Genomic DNA, 6,218 nt, shown 5'->3' with positions numbered 1-6,218 from the left:
TGAATGCAAGTCAATTTATAACATTTTTGACATGTGTTTTTCTGGATTTTTTTGTTATTCTGTCTCTCACTGTTCAAATAAACCTACCATTAAAATTATAGACTGATCATTTCTTTGTCAGTGGGCAAATGTACAAAATCAGCAGGGGATCAAATACTTTTTTCCCTCACTGTAACTCCCAATCACGGCCAGTTGTGACACAGCCTGGACTCGAACCAGGGTGTCTGTAGTGACGCCTCAAGCACTGAGATACAGTGTTTTAGACCGCTGCACCACTCAGAGGCCCCAAAATCATGTTCTAGTGCTGTCCCCAACATCATGTTCTAGTGCTGTCCCCACCTAAAATACATCTTGGTCAACCAAGAGTCATCTGTTCTTTCTACCAATCACCCCATGTGTTTTTATAAAATCAACTATATGTACTGAACTGGTCTGATGCTTTAAGCACACTGTTTGACCAAATAATTAAGACACACAAATGACTCGAGGGATGACTCGAACCTTTTCCATTTCGAGTGGCAATTTATCTGACCATTTCTACTGATCTGGTGCCAGTTAGGATTTTCATATGCACATTTTCATGGAAGATTTTAAAATCATTGTCTGTGATTAATCTACATTCTATCTAAATCTAAAAGAAAATTATACAAATCTAAAAGGAATTTTTATTGCCAACTATGTAAAAATAACCTACATAAAGCCAACAAATAAAAACATTGCAGCCTGCAGGTAATAAATATCCTATAAATCACTTTGGCTGCACATGGCCTGTCTACAACGAACTTAAAACATATCAACTATCAACTGGGTCCTCCTAAACTTGTGATAGCAAGCTTGCAACATTGTATAAAATATTCTGGGCCCTCAGAGTTTCCCCGGCCAGTGAGTTTGGGACAGACACAGCTGTAGGCTATTTGTTCAAAGGATAAGAAGTAATCAGGTATTTTATGACATTTCCACTGGATCAGAGCATTACATTTGTCCCTTTAATGCTGAGTGGTTATCGAAAAGGGTGAGAGCTGGAAATATATTTTTTAAATACTTTGAGGAACTATTCTCATTTGCAATTGATTTTGATTAGACTTTGTTTACTTGCTTTTTGATGTGAAGAAAAAAATTACTGTTATTGTTTGTTAAACACTTAGTGTACAAACCCTCATTGTCAGGCTGATGGAAAAGCTAGCCAAGGAGCATTTTACTGGTTGAAGTGTTTTTTAAGTATAAAGCAGTTGATTTGCGACAATAACACAAACATATTAAGCAGGAGATTCAAGCGAGCCTTACAATTATAATCCAAAAGTAATGTGAAATGCACTCATAAGCAACCTGCAAATGGAGGCTATTTTTGCTGTCAGCCTATGAGAACTCCCCTGAGTTTTCCCCCACAGTGGTGAATTAGTAAATAGACACAGAGCTTAATGTGAGTTTCCTTGAGTAGCACTCCTGATCTTGTGCTAAAATCTTTGCTCACCATTTTTGCTCCATGCAGATATACTACATCCATAACTAGTGGTTTCCTCATTACCAGATATACTACATCCGTAACTAGTGGTTTCCTTATTACCAGATATACTACATCCATAACTAGTGGTTTCCTCATTACCAGATATACTACATCCATAACTAGTGGTTTCCTCATTACCAGATATACTACATCCATAACTAGTGGTTTCCTCATTACCAGATATACTACATCCATAACTAGTGGTTTCCTCATTACCAGATATACTACATCCATAACTAGTGGTTTCCTCATTACCAGATATACTACATCCATAACTAGTGGTTTCCTCATTACCAGATATACTACATCCATAACTAGTGGTTTCCTCATTAGCAGATATACTACATCCATAACTAGTGGTTTCCTCATTACCAGATATACTACATCCATAACTAGCCGTTTCCTCATTAGCAGGGATGAGTTTCTGCAACCAAATTGTGTGCTTTGCCCTCGTGCCGCAATTTTAGCAAACACAGAATGGGGCCTATATTGGAGACCAAAGTCGTCTGGCACATTGCTTAGGGTTTCAACAACTTTAATAATTTCTTTCTAGCCTACAATCATCGGTTTTACTACTAATGTGAAAACAAGACTAAAGATGACTATTCTTGCTCATTTTAAGACAATTGTTAAATCATTTTAACATTCATTACAGATGTCAGTTGTTGTACATCATGGCTACACTGTTGGCATCACCTTATACAGTGGATTACTGCTGTTGTGGGCCTTTAATCATCTGTCTAACTTTGTTGTTCACACAGGAGAGAGATGGGGCTATCATGGATCCTCTGGGGAGCCTCAACAACCTCATGATGCTGACGAGGCAGAGAAGAGTCTCTCCATATCAGAACTCCTCAAGAAACACCAGCAGAGACCCACAGGGAAGAAAACTCACTGCTGCTCTGACTGTGGGAAGAGATTCACCTCCTCATCAGGCATTAAAATTCATCAGAGAATCCACACAGGAGAGAAACCTTATAGCTGTACTCAATGTGGGAAGAGTTTTGTTTCATCTACTGGTCTGACAGTACACCAGAGAATCCACACAGGAGAGAAACCTTATAGCTGTACTCAATGTGGGAAGAGTTTTGTTTCATCTACTGGTCTGACAGTACACCAGAGAACACACACAGGAGAGAAGTCTTTTAGCTGTGATCAATGTGGGAAGAGTGTTACTACATATAGAAATCTTACTCTACACCAGAGAATCCACACAGGAGAGAAACCGTATAGCTGTACTCAATGTGGGAAGAGTTTTACTCAGCTAAGAAACCTGATATCACACCAGAGAACACACACAGGAGAGAAAGCGTATAGCTGTGATCAATGTGGGAATATTTTTGCTAGATCTAGCAGTCTGATTCGACACCAGAGAATACACACAGGAGAGAAACTTTATAGCTGTACTCAATGTGGGAAGAGTTTAAGTCATTCAAGCAGCCTGATATCACACCAGAGAACACACACAGGAGAGAAACCGTATAGTTGTACTCAATGTGGGAAGAGTTTTAGTCATTCAACCAGCCTGATATCACACCAGAGAACACACACAGGAGAGAAACCGTATAGCTGTACTCAATGTGGGAAGAGTTTTAGTCATTCAACCAGCCTGATATCACACCAGAGAACACACACAGGAGAGAAACCATATAGCTGTACTCAATGTGGGAAGAGTTTTAGTCATTCAACCAGCCTGATAGCACACCAGAGAACACACACATGAGAGAACTCATAGCTGTAATCAATGTTGGAAGAGTTTTGTTTCATCTACTGGTCTGACAGTACACCAGAGAACACACACAGGAGAGAAAACGTATAGCTCTAATCGATGTGGGAAGAGTTTTACTAAGTCAAACAGCCTGGTACAACACAGAGAACACACACAGGAGAGAAATCTCAAAGCAGATCTCAGATCAAATATCAGAAAATACATACATGAAGGAGTTGTTTCATGATATCAATGAATTAATGGCACAATGTAGAATGTTAACATTGTTGTAGGAGATTTTAATAATTTCACAATGTAGAAGCATAAATGTTTGCCCCTTTATCAATTGATTTCAACAGGATTTGGATATTAGCCTCAGAGGAAAATCCAGGCTCTGAATTGAACGTTTTTTTTGTGTGTTTAGTTGTGTTACACTTACCACGTTGGTGACCCACTTGAATCAAAATGCAACACTTCAAAATGTAGCTAGCTGTTTTCTACAAATTCTCCTCTAACCAGGGATGTACACATGTTACGGATACAGGTATCCTGTGTGTGTATCCAGTATGTGTGTTTCTTTTCTTTCCTTCTCCCCTCACAGGTGACAATCATCACTCCCCAATCAGTCATCAATCAGTCCCCAATCAGAAGACACCTGCTCCCCTTTCCTCACCCAATCACAGCCCCTTTCCCTTGGTTTAAAAACCCCAGTCCCTAGCTCATTATCACTCTGTGTTCAATCTCTCTCTGTGAGATCAATCTTTGTGTCATTCTTTCAATCGCTCTTTGTATGCTCTCTCTCCCATCTCTTTTGTTTTTCTTTCACCCCACATGTCCCATTTGTCCGGTACCTGTGAGTATTGTTTTGTTTGACTTGTTTGTTTGGTGGGAAAAGGGGGTAAGAAGACCAGTCGCCCAACATTACCCGTAGGAAAACAGTGTCTAAATACACTAGTTAGAACTGGGCGGACCACCCCCTGTATTTTTGGTTAGTTAGCTAGCTGTTGTTGAAATAGGCTAGTCTAGCTTAGGGGTGGTTTTGGATTATTGTTTCTTTGCTTGGGTCCCGCTCAGCCCCTTTTCTCACCCCCCCCTTACCATGTGTTTAAACAATAAACCTTTAGTGTTTGACGGTAGATTTCAGTTGTCTATGGTTTTTGTTCTCACTGTTACTTTTCACTTATAATTTGCATGATTTATTTACATTTACGTCATTTAGCAGACGCTCTTATCCAGAGCGACTTACAGTAGCGAATGCATACATTTCATACATTATTTTTATTTATTTTCTCCCCCCTTGCTGACCCCCGTGGGAATCGAACCCACAACCCTGGTGTTGCAAACACCATGCTCTACCAACTGAGCCACAGGGTCTCAGTTCCATCTCCCCTAGACTGCAGGGCCAAAGGGATTCGTAACAACACATTATTCCCAGATTCCGTGTGGTTTTTGAGATGTTAGTTTTAACAGGACGTGCAACCTCATCTCCCTTCTGTCACACAAATGATTTTAGCATGATATCGATCGAGTTATGACAAATAAGTGTTGTGTTCCTTTGTTTACCGACCCCTAAATTTAACTGCATCACTCCAAAATGTAGCTGACTGTCTTCTGCAGGTTGTCCTCTAACCAGTGAGGTGAAAGATATCTCCATTTCCATGTGTTTTTTGTTTTGTTGTGTTAGTTTCAGGAGCAGATTCAACCTGATTTCCCCCCAAAATGATATAAGATTTGTGTTTTGTGTTTAGCTAGTGCGTTGCTATGGATCTTTATTTATTTTGACTGCACGTTTTTCCGTATTGGAGATGAGTTTTGTTTGGGCTCGTTCCAAGGAGACGAGAGTTCTAGAAGCTAGTGGGATTTAGAAAGAGGAGAGTTCTAGAAGCTAGTGGGATTTAGAAAGAGGAGAGTTCTAGAAGCTAGTGGGATTTAGAAAGAGGAGAGTTCTAGAAGCTAGTGGGATTTAGAAAGAGGAGAGTTCTAGAAGCTAGTGGGTTTTAGGAAGACGAGAGTTCTAGAAGCTAGTGAGTTTTAGAAAGAGGAGAGTTCTAGAAGCTAGTGAGTTTTAGAAAGAGGAGAGTTCTAGAAGCTAGTGAGTTTTAGAAAGAGGAGAGTTCTAGAAGCTAGTGAGTTTTAGAAAGAGGAGAGTTCTAGAAGCTAGTGAGTTTTAGAAAGAGGAGAGTTCTAGAAGCTAGTGAGTTTTAGAAAGAGGAGAGTTCTAGAAGCTAGTGAGTTTTAGAAAGAGGAGAGTTCTAGAAGCTAGTGAGTTTTAGAAAGAGGAGAGTTCTAGAAGCTAGTGAGTTTTAGAAAGAGGAGAGTTCTAGAAGCTAGTGAGTTTTAGAAAGAGGAGAGTTCTAGAAGCTAGTGAGTTTTAGAAAGAGGAGAGTTCTAGAAGCTAGTGAGTTTTAGAAAGAGGAGAGTTCTAGAAGCTAGTGGGATTTAGGAAGAGGAGAGTTCTAGAAGCTAGTGAGTTTTAGGATTCTATAGAAAGAAAAAGGAGAAACAAATAATCCTATTGTATATTATTATTTAGAAATACGTGTTTTTTCTTGTTTTTAATTGTTGACATCCAGTAGACACCATGTTTATATTGGTGAAGGTGAAGCATTGTAGTTGATTATAATGGAAGTTGTTTTCTGCTGGTGGTGAGCAAACTTTTCCAACAAAAATATAGGATATATTTTTTTTGTCTTAAGGTGTTACAGGCGTTGGTTTTTCCATTTATGTTTTGAGGTTGGACTTTAGCACTTATAGCTCGTTAGCAGGTATAGCTCGTTAGCAGGTATAGCTCGTTAGCAGGTATAGCTCGTTAGCACGTCTAGCTCGTTAGCCCGTCTAGCTCGTTAGCACGTAGGACGCACTGATTGGTGTCACCTCGTTAGTCAGTATGTGTTACACCTGTGCTGGCTTGTCCATCTCGTTAGTGGGAAGGTGTTTCACCTGAGCTGGTCCAGGTTCTATTTAAGAGTGTCTGGCCCAGTGCTCCAGTTGTCTTGATACATGTGG

The 6,218-nt window shown here is 39.8% G+C and overlaps 1 non-coding gene across 1 annotated transcript; it reads right to left on the bottom strand.

Annotated features, from left to right (window-relative positions):
* Positions 1-4,513: 4,513 nt before the first annotated feature.
* Positions 4,514-4,586, bottom strand: trnaa-ugc (transfer RNA alanine (anticodon UGC)). The gene has a single exon. It is a non-coding gene; the product is annotated as a tRNA-Ala (tRNA).
* Positions 4,587-6,218: the final 1,632 nt, after the last annotated feature.

Source organism: Salmo salar, unplaced genomic scaffold (genome assembly GCF_905237065.1).
Source record: "Salmo salar unplaced genomic scaffold, Ssal_v3.1, whole genome shotgun sequence".
Taxonomy (NCBI): Eukaryota; Metazoa; Chordata; class Actinopteri; order Salmoniformes; family Salmonidae; genus Salmo; species Salmo salar.
This window is presented reverse-complemented; position numbering and strand designations above follow the sequence as displayed.